This window comes from Cotesia glomerata, linkage group LG5 (genome assembly GCF_020080835.1).
Source record: "Cotesia glomerata isolate CgM1 linkage group LG5, MPM_Cglom_v2.3, whole genome shotgun sequence".
NCBI classification, from domain to species: domain Eukaryota; kingdom Metazoa; phylum Arthropoda; class Insecta; order Hymenoptera; family Braconidae; genus Cotesia; species Cotesia glomerata.
In genome coordinates this window covers 21,756,842-21,773,331 of record NC_058162.1, presented here as the reverse complement: position 1 = coordinate 21,773,331, position 16,490 = coordinate 21,756,842, and the positions used below count along the sequence as shown (strand labels likewise).

At 29.0% G+C, this 16,490-nt stretch overlaps 1 protein-coding gene and 1 long non-coding RNA gene across 2 annotated transcripts in view; one reads left to right on the top strand and one right to left on the bottom strand.

Annotated features, from left to right (window-relative positions):
• Positions 1 to 6,782, bottom strand: part of LOC123265868 (probable cytosolic iron-sulfur protein assembly protein Ciao1) — a 69,417-nt gene extending 62,635 nt beyond the window's left edge. The window contains exon 1 of the mRNA XM_044729822.1: positions 6,761 to 6,782. The gene's annotated coding sequence lies outside the window, so the exon portion shown is untranslated. The remainder of the gene's footprint in view (positions 1 to 6,760) is intronic.
• On the top strand, positions 4,275 to 6,698 carry LOC123265885. Its single transcript, XR_006509688.1, has 2 exons — positions 4,275 to 4,922; positions 6,507 to 6,698. It is a non-coding gene; the product is annotated as an uncharacterized LOC123265885 (long non-coding RNA).
• Positions 6,783 to 16,490: the final 9,708 nt, after the last annotated feature.

The following is a 16,490-nucleotide window of genomic DNA, read 5'->3' as shown; positions in this document are numbered from 1 at the left end:
AATATACTATTTTTTACGAAAGTAATTATTGAATTCTTTTCGGATTATCGAGACGTGTGTGACAACACTCTGAGGCCCGGTACCATTAGGTTGTGTGAACTTGTGTGTGTGTTCGTGACCTCACCACGTGGGAATTGATACCGTGCTTTAGAGATCCGTGTTGTTTATTTTTGTGATTATTGAATTGGACGTTCGATAAATTTGGAGTTGTTACGACAACTAGCCCGATGACGCGCCATCTCCGAGCGCGAGCCCAAACTACCTCGAGCTTCTTCATTTACCCTCGACTTAATTGATTTACCGACCGTGAGTGTTACCCGCCGCGAGCCGCCGAAAAAATGAAATAATTAAATGTGTCAAAATTAATTTCGATGAATATTTGAATTTTTCTTTTTGTTGTTTGCGGCGACAATTGAACTTATTGTTAGTTATAAGTAATTAACTGACTCAGGCGTTAATTTTTTTATTATCATTTTTTCTTAAAATTGTTTTATTGTTACGATCGATCAATTTGAAAGTAATTAATTGTTCATTCAGTCGCATTAATGATTATTAACAAACTCAAGGTTAATTAATTGTTTAATCATTAAGTATTATTACTTTTACTTAATTTAAAATGAATTAAATTGTTTATTTCGCCGCACAATCAGTTATTAACCAATTTGAGGTTAATTTATCGTTTATTCACTAGTATTATTACTTTTATTTAATTTAAAATGAATTAAATTGTTTATTTCGCCGCACAATCAGTTATTAACCAATTTGAGGTTAATTTATCCTTTATTCACTAGTATTATTACTTTATTTAATTTCAAGAAAAATAAGTTGTTTATTCCGCCGTATAATTAGTTATAAATTAATTTGAGAATTTTGTGAGCCGATGACGGACCGAAGTTAATTATTCTGTTGATTTTTTTTTTCTTTTACTTCGATTTCGATTATTTTTAGTATCGATTAATTGATTATGTCAACGTAATACTAATTATAGTATATTATAATATATTATAGTATATTACTATTTGCGAATTATCGACTGATCACAGCTATAAATTTTTTTGTTTGTTATTATTGTCGTTACTTCGACGAGAATTAAATCGTTATTATACGAATTTAGCGACACCTTATGAATTATATTGGTGACTGCTAGAATAAATTGTTAACTAAACATTCGGTAATCAATTTTTTTTTTACTTCTTCCCTCCCCGAGATCACGTAGATTTAATACTTTTGCTTTTCGCCGATTATTCAAATTTTTGAATCTCTTTTTCGCCGACTCGCCGCCCGACGACGATCAACAACGACTTCGAATCGTGGAACGGTAAGTTCCTGGCGCCCAACTACCTTCGAAACCCAGGTAAGCCAATTTAGGTGGTGATCTCCGGCCCTGTCGACGCCAGTGCTGGCGAAATCCCATTATAATAGATTTTGCTCATTTTCGTACTAGTCCAAGATAATTATCCAAATAGTAAATACACCATGAAAACTTTTGCAGAACTTCTTTATTGTATACGGAGAGAAATGGATAGTAGATACCACTATATCAGTATGGGCGAGAACGCCATACAGTATGGTATCGAAGATTTTTGTCCATTATTAAATTGTACACATAGCCCAGTAAACACGTTTACGTCAATGTGACGTCAAAATGACATTGGGCTATGTCAGGATTTACGTAAGATACAAGTCACGAATGAGTCATGTATGACTCATTATTTCACACTTCTTGACGTAAGATTCTGACGTAAAAATATGACGTAGTCATGACGTCAGTATTATGTCTCAATGACATTTATGACGTCAATATGACATACCTGTGATGTCTATATTATGATAATGATGTCATTATGACGTAAAAGTGATGTAAGTGATGTAAGAATTGTACCTCAGAAAAAATATTTTAAAAAAAATTTCTCAAAAATAAAAAGATGGCAATTATGAGATTAATTATAGTGTTGTGGACTTATTACAAAGTTTGAAACACTAGTTATATGTTGATACTTGATGAAAAAATCCTGAAATATGCTGGGCTCGAACTTGGGTCCTCACGTATCGAAGTCTGGAACGCTGCTCACTTGTCCAAGTAACGGTTCATGTCACGAAGTAAATAACTTATGTGATAAGCCTTACATGACGAAAAATGCTTATTTCATAATTTTTTCTGAGATTAAATGGATTTTAAGAGCTGGAATTGTATAAAATTCAAGTCTAATAATTTATACAATTTTATAAAATTTCATTAAACTCATGAAATTTTATAAAGTTCTATAAAACTTTGTAAAAACTCTTATAAAAGGCTCTCTAGTGAAACTTGTGGTAATGAATAGGCAATTTATAAATTTTCATAAGAATTGATTGAATCTTACACTTTCAAAAATTTTCGTCTAAAAGCGGACACAGAGAACTTTAGACTCTCTGCGGACACAGAGAACTTTCACAGAGTGAAATTTTTTCAGAGTAAACGATGTATCCGTGTCATTTGAATATTTTTTAATATTTATTGATTTTTCAAGACTCGAATTTTTTTTTTATTTAATTTTTTCCGAAAATTGAGTATTTTTCATTTGGATTTTTCTTCTTCAAAATTTCAATTTACAAAATTTAGATTTTTTTTTTTAATTTCAACTCTTTTAAGTATACAATTTTTTTCTATTTTTTTTTTTATTTTTAATTTCAATTTTTTTCGAAATTTGAATTTCTTTAATTTAACATACTAACAACATTATGAAACTTGATGTAGACAGTAAAAAAATTTTGCGTCATTGTGTCAAAAATTTTTGTGTTAAAAATTTTTATGTTAAATATTTAACATTTTTTTATGTTGATTTAACACAATAAATGTTAAATTTACACTTAAAAAAGTTAAATATTTAACACAAAAATTTTTAACACTAAAGTTTTTGACGCAATGACGCAAAATTTTTTACTGTGTAAAATACTATTAGTCTCGTCAATAACAATCATGGAACTGTTTGAATTATTTCAAATACAATGTTTCATAAGTAGCAGCACTAATGTCAGAAAATTATTTTTCAAGTAATAGTGCAATATTTAAATGACTGACATTTAATTTCTTGACGCGAAATCATAAGAAATTATATGTTTACTCGCTTGACGGTTTAAAAATTTAGAGTTCATGCCACATAAATTGAACTCGGTATTTTGTTATCAGTTTCACACCAAATCATTTATACTGAATGAAGTCGAAAATATTTTTACAATGGATAAAAGTACCTAAATTCATGGAAAAAATATAAGTGAGAAACATATGCAACGAAAAAAAAGTATTTCTTGCATCAAGAAAATTTTGACGGAGGCCGAAGTTATATTGGAGCAAGAAGTGTTTTAGTGTCAAGAAATTTTGACTTCATTCACGAAATGTTCAGTCATCTCTAATATATTCTTAGTCCAAAGAAATTTACCTTTGAGTCAAGATTTTTTTCTGCAGTGTATGGAAACATACAAGCAAAGATATAAAAAGTTTATATCCCACATGTATTTAATTTGTATGTTTTTTTCTTAAAAACGTAAATGAAAAATATTTTGTATGTTATTTGCTAATATGTTAGATATATTCATTAATATTATAAATTATAAATTTTTGTTATTAAGAGCGGACTTAAATTTGCAAGGTACCAGCTTAAATCAGCTGTTTACCTCTTCCTGATTCTTACTAAATTTTAAACCAATTTTCATTAATATTTAGCGATTAATTGTAAATTAGACATCTTGTTGAAGAAGTTTTATATTTGATAAATTTTGATCAATCGATAATATTAAAAAAATACATCCCCCAAATTTTATCAATATTATGGAAAATAATCGTTTGTCACTGATTTAGAAAATGACTTTCAAATTACGTCAGTATTATGTACAATTGTGACAAATTATTGATGTTAAATAATGACTCACAGATGGTATCGGTATTACGTAAGACCGTGACTTGTCACTGATGTAAACGCATGATGTTAAACTTACGTCGTTATGACATACAATGATGGCATTAATGTTACGTAATATTGTAGTTTATATATTATGTCAGTTGTACGTAATATCTAAGTCATTTCCGTTACATCATGGAGAAGTAATAAACTTACATCAGTATGATGTCAAAAATATATCATATATTTTTACATCATAATTGGATCACAAGACAGGTCAATTTTACGTCATATTTACGTAAAATATTGTGACATTCCTATGACTTATAAATGACGTCATATTGAAGTCATGTGTTCACTGGGAGATGATTCGACCATTGCGGGAATGTCAATATACATAGTAGTAATTACTTAAGTAAGTTACGATTACTTTTTCATCATCATATTAAATTGTAATCAAACGTGACTCATCAGATGGGTAACACTAAAGGAGCACCTACGTGACATGTAGCTCGTACGAGATTTCAAAAACTATTATCGACTTTTCGTCATTAATTATTATATCAATTGTGCGCTCAGCTGACGTTTATAGAGTATTATATTGATTATATCTATCCAATATTTAATGACATCAAAATCAAGGCCATCGTTAAAATTTATCCAAAATACGTGATTGCTCCTATATCTAAGATTCAATTTCTTGCATAATAAAGATTCTTCTCTGCGTAAATTAGGAGGTACATAGACAATGCTTACAAAATATAAGATTAACAATGATTACTCTGTGAATCATTCATTATTGCTTCGTAACGAATTCATAGATGACTTTTATAAATTATTTCTTATCATAATTAGCTGATGTACGTCAAAACAATATGACGTTGTTTTTTACAAAGTTAAGTCAACACGAAAAATAGTATTTAAAGGTAAAGAGGCTCGACTATTAATCATAACCAAAAAGTCTGTGTTGATATTTAATACAAGCTAAGAAAAATAATATTCAGTTTACATTTCTTCTTATTAATTATCGTTATCAACAAACAAGTGAGTACTTATTTTAATCAGTTGTAGCGCCTGAATAATAACTATTAGTTTTTATCAATTAATTAATAGTATATTACACTACTAGGGCAGAAAGTTGAGATTCCTGCACTGCGCGCCATGATGCCGGAGGCGAAGCCGAAGTGGCATCATGGCACGCAGTTCAGGGCTCTCAAATTTCTGCCCGTGTAGTGTATACTATTTTTCTTGCTATCCGGTCGAAAGTACGCAAAAAATTGCTTTGAAAAAAAATTGATGCCTGCCTCCGACATTTGCGGCACGAGCGAAACGAGTGCTGCTGGTCGGGGGGGGGGGGGCAGGCATCAAATGCATCTGTCAATAAAGATACTAATTTATAATCTATCATATTACTACTTTCTTCTGAGAAAAGATCTTAATTTAATTAAATAAACTTAAAGTTTTAAATATATTATAAATTAACTCTGATTTTGAGAATAAAAAAAAAAAAACAGAAAAATGAAATAATAGTCGTAAAATGCATAGAAAAAAAAAAAATAAGAAAAAAATTTGTTTGTGTACACTGATAGAAGGATTTGTTTATAGTTAAAAATATTTGTTAATATTTAACAAGTCATTTATTAGAGACCACTTTTTAATCCTTAACAAATATTTCTTAGTATTTAAAAAGATTTATTAATATTTAATAAATGAATATCAGATTTATTAAATACAAACAAATCATATTAAATACTAAGAAATATTTGTTTAATACTAAAAAGTGGTCTCTAATAAATGATTTGTTAACTATTAACAAATATTTTTTAATACAAATAAACCTTTCTATCAGTGTATTTTTTCAAATAATTATTTGTTCAATAATTAATTTATTTATTTGAAAATATCTATCAGAATAAAAAATATTTCTCGTTTTTTTATGTAATTTAAATATTAAAAAGTCTCATTTCATTAAAATAAATATTTATTATCTATAATTAACTTAGTTTTAACCTAAAATCATTGACACATAACAAAACAGATACATTCATAACAATTACAAGTAAAGTTAGGCTTATAAACATAAGTTATATAAAGAGAACGCGACTACCGACTTTCAGACTTTCTGCCGCCTCGTGTCTCGTTGTCAGTGCATGAATTCATTATTTTGGCTCCCCGTCGTAGAGCCCATGCGCGACTCAACCACGGCATCAAAGCGGGGCTTTTTGCCGTGAAATCGCAGCGGGAACCCCGTACTTTCGACCGGCGTAGTAAGAAAATTAATTTATCTATGCTTTGAATGAATATTGATACTAGAGGCGTGAATAATGCGTTAAATTTGATAATTCATTATTCAATAATCGATGCATTATTTTTATGGGTGAATTATGTTATTTTTCTATTATCCATGAGATATTAATTTATCATTCGGTTTTTTTTTTTTATAATTAAACTGAGAGAAAAAATTTCTTTTGATAAAAATGAGTATTGTTGTAATAGGAAATAAATTTATTGAAAATTTTGAATAATTTTTTTTTATCTGAAGAAATAAAAAGTTTTCTTATAATAACTTTCTTGTTGAAGAAAGTTAATTGATGCGATTTTTTAATAAAAATGATTTTTCTTTTTCAGTTGATAAAATCCAAAATATTCAAATTGTGTCAGTGAATTTTATTCAACAAATATGAATTCGAATTTCTTCTTCTTGTGTTTTGTATTCACTTTGATCACTCTGACCATCAGTCCGGCAAAGGCTTTTATTCTAATGAATCAGTCGAAGCAAAACTACGATGATTATAATAACATTCCAATTGAAATAAATGACACCGAGCTTACGGATAAAAAACTCAATGAATTCGCACAAATTGAAGAATTTGAAGAGTTACTTCCTGCTCCAATGGCCCAGGTGGTTGATCCTGATATAATTCCAAAATGTCCTAAAGGAACGGATCGACTTCCAAACGGAGAATGTTTACCTCCTTTTTAATTTGGCTAAACTTTTATCTGCTATTATAAAGCAGTACTGATTGTAAATATTTGTTTATATTGTAAATTACTATTTATTCAACTGTAAATTATTTCATTGTAAATAAGATATATTGTCACTGTTCATAAAAATCTAAAAAGTCGAAAAATATTAAGTTAATTTTTTTCGTCTTTTATATAATTCATACGATTCTTGTAATATTTATATTCAAAAATTAAGTTTAAGTAATAAATTTTTCAATTTTTAAATTTTTATTGGATTTTTTTTTAAACATTAATATTCTTTTCTTTTTTTTTTTATTAGTAGAAACGAATTATACTTTACTTAATATTATATTGAAATATAATACTCACAATAATTTAGTATTATATATTAGCTATTACTTGTTGTAGTAGTAGTTTATTTCATAAAACGTATGGCCTGCATGGCCTTTTACATCCCTTTCAACTTACAAGTACCAATTTTAGTAATGAAATAAGATAAAATAATATCCCGGGAAAAAATGATCAGATCTGATCAGACATGAACAGGCATGAGTCTTCAGGTCTGATCAGGTATGAAAAATGACCGGGTCTGATCAGACCTGGCCAGGCATGTTCAGGTCTGATCAGATCTGTTCATGTCTGACTCGATCAGGTCCATAAAAAAAAAAAAAATCGGTGCCGACGGGGATTTGAACCGTACACCTCGCGCTCTTCAGACTGACACTTTACCTCTTGACCAAATGATTCATCTTAACTTGAGAGTATCTTTCGAGCTACTTCAAGTAATTCAAATTTTATACATGATTTATCCTTATAGTTAACGGAGTTCTATACCTAATTTATTAATTATTAATAATTAATCATATATTACAGTGATTTATTCGGAACGGCTATGTATTTTTTTTCGCTCCATTAACATACGGTTCTACACTGAGAGAGAATTTTATTCAATAGTAATAAAACAGTTTATTTGGACTTGAAAAAAAATTTAGTTAATATTAATAAAATTATATTTCATATAAATAAAATTATATTAGTATTTAATAAAATTTCATAAGTATTTAATAAAATTTTCTTAAATACTAATATGTGTTTATTAAAATAACCACGAACGACGCTTTCGTTTGCTGTCATTAATACGAATATTAAGTCATTAAAAGAAATAATCTCAAAAAAAAAAAAAAATTAATATTCATCAATTAATTATAATATATTCAAATATATTTTCACAGTAAAGTCTTTTAATAAATAGTATTAAGATTTTTTAACAAGACATCCTAACCTAACCTATTTGTTTACTTCATGACGAATCACATGTAGAGATTTTAAATAATAAAAATAAATAAATATTCGATTGAATTTATGAAATCATAGTCTTTATTTTTAACAAATGCGTCCCTACATTGTCTGGTTTTCTGCTTCTGTTTTCATTTTATTAAATAATGTCTAACTCTTATCGATTCATTTGTGAAATTTTTAAATTTAAGTGCATAAAAATTAACATCCACTCGGATAACAACAGTTGTAGACTTTGTATTTCAAAATATAGTTCCGACAAAATTCAATTTTACTTAATTATTTATTCAATTAATTACTGATCAATACTTGTTAGTTAGTTGATTAATGAATTTTCTTTATATTACATGTAGATAAATATTCATTACATACTAAGAAACATTTATTAGTATTTAATAAAATTTTTATTAGTATTTAAGGAAATTTAATTAATATTTAATAAATTTTTATTTGGGATTAGCCAAATAAACGTTTTATTAAATAGTAATAAAATTTCATTACTATTAAATAAAATTGTCTCTCAGTGTTGATGGCTAGATATCAGACATGGACAGGTCTGATCAGGTCTGAGCGTATTTAAGGCTTCAGACATGAACAGACATGAGCAGGCATGAACAGGTCTGATCAGATCTGAACGTATTTAACGCTTCAGACATATGAACAGACATGAGCAGGCATGAACAGGTCTGATCAGGTCTGAGCGTATTTAATGCTTCGGGATGAACAGGCATGAACAGGTCTGATCAGGTATAATTTCAGGCCTGATCATACATGAACAGGCCTGCTCAGGTCTAAATTCAGGCCTGATCAGATATGAACAGGTCTGCTCGGGTCTAATTTCAGGCCTGATCAGATATGAACAGGTCTGATCAGTCCTGATCATTTTTTCCCGGGATAGTATAAAAAATAGAGTGTTTCAAAAAAAAAAAAAATTTTTTTTTTTTAATGGTGTTGAAAAGTTGAAAGTACATTTAAAAACAAAAATTTTGGCGCCTATTAGAGCCCTTAATATTAATATTAAGGTTTGCCTCAATTCATTTGTAATTTTTCTATTTAAATAACACGAGAAAACTTTTTTTTTATTTTTGAATTTTAATTACTTCGGAATGGCTTGTTTACGCAATATTCTAGAGAGAGGTCTTATAGGAAATTTCACGCTCTACAAAAAACGTCTGAGGGTCAAAGTTCCGCAGATCAACCGTTTCAAAGATATTTGCAATCAAAAATAACACCAATCAAAAATTTCAAATATTTTCCAATAAAATTGCAAAAAAAAATCATACTTTATATTGATATTTTTTTTTTCTGTAAAATCAATTGAATTCTGATAATTTGAGATTTTAATTTTTTTTTTGCTTATTTACTCCATACATAACTCACAAAAAGTACAAATACATAAATATAAAGGTTAAAATTATCAAACAAATGATTTTTGGGTCTCTTTTATAACAAATTAATTTTATATTTCATAAAGTTTATAAATTTTTGTAAGATGAAAATGTAAAGTTCCTAATCACACTAACTAAACAAACACTCATCATTGTATTTCATTAAAAATGTTAAAAAAATTATAAATATATTAAATCAATTCAATCAACTATAAAATTTGATTAATTTTTTTCATTTAAAAAATATTGAATGAGCTTTATTCAGCTCCGTCGATAAAAGTAGTATATTCGTTTGATTTGAGTAATGTAGTTAGTAAACTCTGTGTTGGTAAGCTTGGTCGTTCAGTACCAATTTCTCTTTGTTGCTCTGCTTTCAATGCTTTGTTCCAAAAATAACACCAATCAAAAATTTCAAATATTTTCATAAAATTGCAAAAAAAATCATACTTTATATTGACATTTTTTTTTTTTGTAAAATCAATTGAATTCTGTTAATCTGAGATTTTAATTTTTTTTTTTGCTTATTTACTCCATACGTAACTCACAAAAAGTACAAATACATAAATATAAAGGTTAAAATTATCAAACAAATGATTTTTGGGTCTCTTTTATAACAAATTTATTTTATTTTCTACCAAATACTAATAAATTCTATTAAACAATCAATTCTTTATAACAAAAAACAATATTTAACAAAAATTCATAAAATTTTTTCTAACTTGAAAATATTACAGTTTTATAAAATTATTTTTATTGCAATTAGGATATCCTTTCTGTGTTCTGTCACTACTTGCAATAAATACTGAAGCTGTTCTTCATTTTTCGTTAAGCATCGATTATACTGCTCTATCAATGCCACGCCGCGTTCTGCTAAATCATTTACAACTTGAAGTTTCTCAAAATACTCCAAGTTTCTTTTGTAATTTAGATTCTGAGGCCACAAAGTTACATCCTCATCAATGAAATCATACGACAAATCAAATGATTTAAACAGATTTATCGATCTCATAGATACAAATTGACTAAGATCTTTATTTAATAATGACTCTAAATTTTTCTTATCGATTATAAAACGACTCGTTGTAGTTTTATTGGTTTCACAGTTTTTTAAAGCATGAATTATTCTTCTTTTTGTTTCAACTGAAACAGTTTCGTCAAAGAAAGATAAAACAGACAACTCGTTATTTAAATACCACAAGTGATCGGCTAATTTTTCTGAGCATACCCGTGAAATAGTATTATTAAATTTTTTATATGAAATTAATTCTTTAATTAAAGTTAAATTATTATTAGGTGCTGCTATAGCGCACGGCGCAGTATACCAAGCTTTTAAAAGGAATATTATGTTAAATAAACTAAGATCTCTTAATCCAGCTATTTCTGATTTAGTAAGATGAAATTCATTTCTAAATAAAAAAATTTTTAAACTATATATTGCTTTAGCCATCCACCTTGCATGATGGACGGCTCCAGGACGCTTAAATGTAATATTTGTGGTAGTAGCACTCAAAAATATCGATGATAATTGCAGGAGTTCACGGTAATCGTCACGACAATGATCCATCTACAAAAAAAGTTCAAAGTCGAAATAAAATTAATTACATTGCAACCTCAAAGTAAAGAACATTAATTATTATCAACTGCAATTGTAATCGTTAATGATGATTAAGAGTGTAATAATCATGTGAAATTGATTTCCAATATTTTTATTTACAACGGGGTTAATTATTAAATGTAAAATGGATGATTATACGGAACTTCATAAATTTTCATGTTTCACTTTAACATCAGTGGATAATTCTTTAGCGCTGGATTAACAAAATCTTACTTCTATTTGATTATTAACGAATTTCAAAATTTCATCAATATTTAGGCTAGATAATAAAGCTCCAAAAATGTAAGTCGCCGACCTACTACTCACATTAGCTTTATCCAAAGCCGCAGCAAGTTCTGGTGTCATTAGATCAATTTTAGGAACTTGTTGTTTTGGAATTTCATCTTCATAATCAGAGATTATACGAGAAGTATTACTTTCCAAAGATTTCTGGGATAACTTAGATGTTTAACTTGATATTTCATGATTAACAACATTATCAGTCTCAACTGTACAAGAATAGTCAACATTGTCATTGCCGAACTCTCCGACATCAAATGTACCACTATCATTATTGTTATTATAATTGATATCAATGTTCTCTTCATTATTGTTATCACTATTACTGTAGTTATTATTTTCATCGCTTACATCAACATCCATATCTTCAACATCTTCTGGAATTGGTTGAGAATTATATGAAATAAAACCACGTCGACTGGAAGATTTTTGTCCCAAATAAAATAATCTTTTTTCTTTATCCAGTAAATTTAGCACATCAGCATGAGCTATATCAAATAGTTTATTTAATTCGTCCCGAAAAAGGGATTCATTTTTTTTTTGAGATTTTGACTTTTTCCTCTAACAGTTTTTTTTGTAATTTCCTCTATCAATTGTGATTTGAGGTTAGTTTTAAAAAAGCAGATCTTTTCTCTCTTGTCGGGATTTGTGCCACACACCAAATTTCGAAAACTTTGTCGACAGTGGTTGATATGCTTTCTTTCACTGAAAAATTTTTCGTTTGGAGATAATAAAATAAAAGTGACATAACCTCTTTTAATGAAGGTAATTTTTTTCCACCAAATTCACTTAATACATCACCAATCAAGTACACTGTTTTCACCATTGTGATCATAAAATTTATAACTTATGTATTTTAATTATAAGCAAATTAAATTAATAATATAGCGAATTTAAATAACAATCAGTATCAATAAAGAAAGACAATGACAAGAAGATAGAACAAAGCATTGAAAGCAGAGCAACAAAGAGAAATTGGTACTGAACGACCAAGCTTACCAACACAGAGTTTACTAACTACATTACTCAAATCAAACGAATATACTACTTTTATCGACGGAGCTGAATAAAGCTCATTCAATATTTTTTAAATGAAAAAAATTAATCAAATTTTATAGTTGATTGAATTGATTTAATATATTTATAATTTTTTTATCATTTTTAATGAAATACAATGATGAGTGTTTGTTTAGTTAGTGTGATTAGGAACTTTACATTTTCATCCTACAAAAATTTATAAACTTTATGAAATATAAAATTAATTTGTTATAAAAGAGACCCAAAAATCATTTGTTTGATAATTTTAACCTTTATATTTATGTATTTGTACTTTTTGTGAGTTACGTATGGAGTAAATAAGCAAAAAAAAAATTAAAATCTCAAATTATCAGAATTCAATTGATTTTACAGAAAAAAAAAATATCAATATAAAGTATGATTTTTTTTTGCAATTTTATTGGAAAATATTTGAAATTTTTGATTGGTGTTATTTTTGATTGCAAATATCTTTGAAACGGTTGATCTGCGGAACTTTGACCCTCAGACGTTTTTTGTAGAGCGTGAAATTTCCTATAAGACCTCTCTCTAGAATATTGCGTAAACAAGCCATTCCGAAGTAATTAAAATTCAAAAATAAAAAAAAAGTTTTCTCGTGTTATTTAAATAGAAAAATTACAAATGAATTGAGGCAAACCTTAATATTAATATTAAGGGCTCTAATAGGCGTCAAAATTTTTGTTTTTAAATGTACTTTCAACTTTTCAACACCATTAAAAAAAAAATTTTTTTTTTTTTTTGAAACACCCTAATAAACAATCTATGCTAATATATAGAGAGAAACAATTTTTTATGTCATTTATGTTACTTAAATTACGCAGAAAAACAATGTTTTGAGAAAAACGCGTTTAAAGTTCAACAAAAAATTTTCATAAGTAAACTTATACTTACGTCAATCGTCTATGCCTGGAGCGTATAATACGCCTTCATCCTCTTCATAGGCATCATTCTCTGCAACTTTGTTCGCTCTTCGACTCTTTCGAGCTTCTTTCGATGACATTGCTGTGGCATTTTCCGCTTTTGCAATCCGAGATTTATTGTAAGATTTTGCAAACGCTACAGCGCACGGGCCGAGCGTAACGTCCATGACTTCCAATATTTTTAGTACTGAGAAAAATCCATCGTTAAATATACATGCTGCAGTGAATACAGCAATTTCTAACGTTTTTTGGCCTACAAAAATATGTTTTGGTGCAAAACTCCAAACATAATGATTAAAAGCCTCGTTATTATTCTGTGTGTTTCTTCCTAAACATCTTTCCAAAAGATCATTTGATGACAGATCTTCGTAAATTGGTTCCAAAAGATTTTCAGTGTCTTTATCGAAAGCAGGTGGATGAACAAACGTATCTTCATGACCTTCAGATTTCAATTTTTGATACTTGCACCAGGAATTGGGACCCTCTGGGCAATAAGAATGCTGGGGCTCTTCATTAGTTGATATCAAATGATAATAAGTTGCCCATATAGCTTTTCTCATATTTTCAACAGAGTCTTCATTTCTCATAATAGCTAAGCCATAATAAGTACTAAGTTTGATCATTAATTTATTAGTTAGTGTCAGACTTTTGGTAGCTTTGGTGCTCTCGGTATCAATGGTATCCTTCTTTGGTGTTCTTGTTTTTTTTTGGTGTCGTCCCTTTCTTCGGAGTTACTCCTTTCTTCGCTGTAACTTCTTTTTCTTCTTTATAATTTTTCTTCGTTTTTTTTTTATTTTTCTTCAGCAGCTTCTATTTTTTTTTTTTTAGCTTTATGGAGCTGCGTTTAAGTTTTTTTAGCTTCTTTGACTTGTCTGTACATACGCTTTTTCACATGTAAAACGCACTCATTTTTTTCAACTTTAGGATCATGATTGTAAATATTTGCTTTTAGTAAATTTTTATAAGTTTTGGAGTCCCCATCACCAATATATTTTTTATATTTTACACCGAGCTCTTCAACGGATCGTCGAAACATTTCAATAACTCCGTCAACCTCCATCTTACCAGAACTTCCTTCGTGATTCGCCGTACACTCAGTCTGGTGATCCTCGTACCATTCTAAATATTCATCTGTATTTTCTTTACCCACCCACTTTTCACAAGCTTTGCCAACTTTAGATTTAACAATAACGTCTATTACTTTATAAGAGTACTTTTCGATTAAAGAAACGATACCTAGTAGTGACGTAAAGCCACGTTTTGCCCATGAACCATCACCCGAAACTGTTATTTCATCTGCAATATTTCCTTCTTGTTCATTTTCTTTTTTTTCTTCTTGTGCTGCTTTATGAAATAAAACTTTAGTAACACTTTTAACAGCGATATGTATTATATCAAGGATACTGTAGTATCCGCTCTTACTTAACCCTGGTCCCAAATCCATCATGGCACAAAAAATGTTTATACCCGATAAACGAACACCGAGTAGTCGCATAACAAAAGTAAGACGTCTGTTGACCTCAAACGTATTCCTCACTTTTGGGCAAGAATTAATGGTAGCAAATTCATCGCACTTACACTTTATACAAAAGTTAAATCCCAATCCAACTTGAGATTTTTTAAGAAATTTTATATCACTCTTGCAAGCTTTACAAATCAGAACACTTTCTAAAGCACTGAATACTAAAGTAAAACTTAAAAGAGCGTACGTTGAGCTCTCATCAATGGCTACTTCAATATCTTCTTCATTTTTTAATTTTTCAGCAGACTTGCTCACAAATGTTACATCTTTTTCAGCAGTGTATCTATTACCATGAAATTTTCGCTTAATGCCTGGATCTCCAGGACTTTTCGTACCACGTTTTTTTCCTTTCCTATCCATCTTAGATGCTTACGTGTTAACATGCGATCAAATACTAACAGAGTACTGTGAATTTTAACTTAAATATACTTTAAAATAAATATATATTATATATACCTAAATATATATATATATATATATATATATATATATATATATATATATATATATATATACATATATGTAATATATATGTCGGAGTCACATTTTCAGGGGCGTCAGAATTCAGTGGGCTTGGCGGTGTCATATTTATTTATTTGACAATAATTTAAATATAACACTAACTCGTATAAACAATACAACAGCTACGGATATTCGTAATACAATAAATCGGATAATAACTAATTATCGAGATACAATTTTACAGTAAAGCGCTAGGCAATAAGTCTGAGAACGAATCCGGGGTCAGCAGGATGTATGCGGTCTTTACTTGATCAATGCTCAACGAGAACTACTCGTCTCAGTACCCTAAGTACTTCTTCTCTCAAAAAATATTTCGACAGCCCTCATTGTCTGTCGATATCTTTAACTGTATACTTATTACTTCTATCCTGTGACCTCGGCTACGTTTGGTGACCATTGTCACTCCGGACTCAAGCCCATCGCCATAACCATAAAAATTATAATCGGCTTAAGTTATAAATAATTATTAAATATTCTATGCTTTACAATTTTGCTTGAAACTAACAGACAAACTAAAATATTGGGAATTTCCCTATCTCTAGGAAAACCCAGCTCGATATTATCTCCGACATATATATATATATATATAAATATATATAATAGAATAACAGAGTCAACCCAGGTATAAAAAATGCGCGCAAACAATAGAAGGGTTCAAGCGGTTGCAGCTGCCGGTCGACCTTAAAGGTTGGACTCCGAGGCGCTCTAGGAAACTCGTTATAACTCCTGAAATATTTCGAATTTCTGTCTGAAATTTTTACAGTATATTCTCAAGACATTGTACTTTCAAATTAAGCAAAAAAAAAATTTTCGATTTTTTGAACCCAAGTTACCAGACTACTACCTTAAAAATTAAATCCTCGATGTCCACTCGAGATTAAAAAAGGATACTTATGGAAATCATAGAGTAGACTCTACTCTATAATTTCCAGAAGAGTTCCCTTTCTTAATTTCCAGTGAACATCGAGAATTGAATTATTAACGTCAAATTTCTGACAAATAAGTTAAAAAACGCGCTTTACGGGGTTGTTACTCGGTGTCCATGGG